General features: G+C 37.8%; 11 pseudogenes; all 11 read left to right on the top strand.

The window, feature by feature from the left end:
- Positions 1–100: 100 nt before the first annotated feature.
- LOC148448942 (5S ribosomal RNA) lies at positions 101–219 on the top strand (annotated as a pseudogene).
- Positions 220–334: 115 nt separating this feature from the next.
- Positions 335–453, top strand: LOC148448941 (5S ribosomal RNA; annotated as a pseudogene).
- A 116-nt stretch (positions 454–569) lies between these two features.
- LOC148448940 (5S ribosomal RNA) lies at positions 570–688 on the top strand (annotated as a pseudogene).
- Positions 689–804: 116 nt separating this feature from the next.
- LOC148448939 (5S ribosomal RNA) lies at positions 805–923 on the top strand (annotated as a pseudogene).
- Positions 924–1039: 116 nt separating this feature from the next.
- Positions 1040–1158, top strand: LOC148448938 (5S ribosomal RNA; annotated as a pseudogene).
- A 115-nt stretch (positions 1159–1273) lies between these two features.
- LOC148448937 (5S ribosomal RNA) lies at positions 1274–1392 on the top strand (annotated as a pseudogene).
- A 116-nt stretch (positions 1393–1508) lies between these two features.
- On the top strand, positions 1509–1627 carry LOC148448936 (5S ribosomal RNA; annotated as a pseudogene).
- A 116-nt stretch (positions 1628–1743) lies between these two features.
- On the top strand, positions 1744–1862 carry LOC148448935 (5S ribosomal RNA; annotated as a pseudogene).
- Positions 1863–1978: 116 nt separating this feature from the next.
- LOC148448934 (5S ribosomal RNA) lies at positions 1979–2097 on the top strand (annotated as a pseudogene).
- Positions 2098–2213: 116 nt separating this feature from the next.
- Positions 2214–2332, top strand: LOC148448933 (5S ribosomal RNA; annotated as a pseudogene).
- A 116-nt stretch (positions 2333–2448) lies between these two features.
- The window catches only part of LOC148448932 (5S ribosomal RNA), a 119-nt pseudogene continuing 67 nt past the window's right edge, over positions 2449–2500 (top strand).

The raw sequence follows: 2500 nt of genomic DNA, 5'->3' as shown, positions 1-2500 counted from the left end.
ACATTCTTTTCTATTACATTTTACATTTAATTTTTTCTACTTATCAATGAATTTCCTTGAGTTAAGAAGTAAAAGAGGTCTAAAGTTAATGTTTTTGAGCACCTACAGCCAAACCACACTGGACATGCCCAATCTCGTCTGATCTTGTAAGCTATGCAGTGTTGGGCCTGGTTAGTACTTGGATGGGAGACCACCTGGGAATACCAGGAGCTGTAGGTAATTTTATACTGCCATAACATTCTTTTCTATTATATTTTTCATTTCATTTTTCAACTTGTCATTGAATTTACTTGAGTTAAGAAGTAAAAGAGGTCTAAAGTTAATGTTTTTGAGCTCCTTCAGCCAAACCACACTGGACATGCCCAATCTCGTCTGATCTTGGCAGCTATGCAGTGTTGGGCCTGGTTAGTACTTGGATGGGACACCACCTAGGAATCCCAGGTGCTGTAGGTAATTTTATACTGCCATAACATTCTTTTCTATTACATTTTACATTTAATTTTTTCAACTTATCAATGAATTTCCATGAGTTAAGAAGTAATAGAGGTCTAAATTTAATGCTTTTGAGCACCTACAGCCAAACCACACTGGACATGCCCAATCTCGTCTGATCTTGGAAGCTATGCAGTGTTGGGCCTGGTTTGAACTTGGATGGGAGACCACCTGGGAATACCAGGTGCTGTAGGTAATTTTAGACAGCCATAACATTCTTTTCTATTACATTTTGCATTTAATTTTTTCAACTTATCAATGAATTTACTTGAGTTAAGAAGTAATAGAGGTCTAAATTTAATGCTTTTGAGCACCTACAGCCAAACCACACTGGACATGCCCAATCTCGTCTGATCTTGGAAGCTATGCAGTGTTGGGCCTGGTTAGTACTTGGATGGGAGACCACCAGGGAATACCAGGTGCTGTATGTAATTTTAGACAGCCAAAACATTCTTTTCTATTACATTTTACATTTAATTTTTTCAACTTATCAATGAATTTACTTGAGTTAAGAAGTAAAAGAGGTCTAAAGTTAATGTTTTTGAGCACCTACAGCCAAACCACACTGGACATGCCCAATCTCGTCTTATCTTGGAAGCTATGCAGTATTGGGCCTGGTTAGTACTTGGATGGGAGACCACATGGGAATACCAGGAGCTGTAGGTAATTTTATACTGCCATAACATTCTTTTCTATTACATTTTTCATTTCATTTTTCAACTTATCATTGAATTTACTTGAGTTAAGAAGTAAAAGAGGTCTAAAGTTAATGTTTTTGAGCTCCTTCAGCCAAACCACACTGGACATGCCCAATCTCGTCTGATCTTGGAAGCTATGCAGTGTTGGGCCTGGTTAGTACTTGGATGGGAGACCACCTAGGAATCCCAGGTGCTGTAGGTAATTTTATACTGCCATAACATTCTTTTCTATTACATTTTACATTTCATTTTTTCAACTTATCAATGAATTTCCTTGAGTTAAGAAGTAATAGAGGTCTAAATTTAATGCTTTTGAGCACCTACAGCCAAACCACACTGGACATGCCCAATCTCATCTGATCTTGGAAGCTATGCAGTGTTGGGCCTGGTTTGAACTTGGATGGGAGACCACCTGGGAATACCAGGTGCTGTAGATAATTTTAGACAGCCATAACATTCTTTTGTATTACATTTTACATTTAATTTTTTCAACTTATCAATGAATTTACTTGAGTTAAGAAGTAAAAGAGGTCTAAAGTTAAGGTTTTTGAGCATCTACAGCCAAACCACACTGGACATGCCCAATCTCGTCTGATCTTGGAAGCTATGCAATGTTGGGCCTGGTTAGTACTTGGATGGGAGACCACCTAAGAATCCCAGGTGCTGTAGGTATTTTTATACTGCCATAACTTTCTTTTCAATTACAGTTTACATTTAATTTTTTCAACTTATCAATGAATTTACTTGAGTTAAGAAGTAAAAGAGGTCTAAAGTTAATGTTTTTGAGCACCTACAGCCAAACCACACTGGACATGCCCAATCTCGTCTGATCTTGGAAGCTATGCAGTGTTGGGCCTGGTTAGTACTTGGATGGGACACCACCTAGGAATCCCAGGTGCTGTAGGTAATTTTATACTGCCATAACATTCTTTTCTATTACATTTTACATTTAATTTTTTCAACTTATCAATGAATTTCCATGAGTTATGAAGTAATAGAGGTCTAAATTTAATGCTTTTGAGCACCTACAGCCAAACCACACTGGAAATGCCCAATCTCGTCTGATCTTGGAAGCTATGCAGTGTTGGGCCTGGTTTGAACTTGGATGGGAGACCACCTGGGAATACCAGGTGCTGTAGGTAATTTTAGACAGCCATAACATTCTTTTCTATTACATTTTGCATTTAATTTTTTCAACTTATCAATGAATTTACTTGAGTTAAGAAGTAAAAGTGGTCTAAAGTTAATGTTTTTGAGCACCTACAGCCAAACCACACTGGACATGCCCAATCTCGTCAGATCTTGGAAGC

Source organism: Taudactylus pleione, unplaced genomic scaffold, assembly GCF_031769625.1.
Source record: "Taudactylus pleione unplaced genomic scaffold, aTauple2 ptg001270l, whole genome shotgun sequence".
Classification (NCBI taxonomy): Eukaryota; Metazoa; Chordata; class Amphibia; order Anura; family Myobatrachidae; genus Taudactylus; species Taudactylus pleione.
The sequence above is the reverse complement of the archived record's forward strand: the minus strand, read 5'-3'. Positions and strand labels throughout refer to the sequence as shown.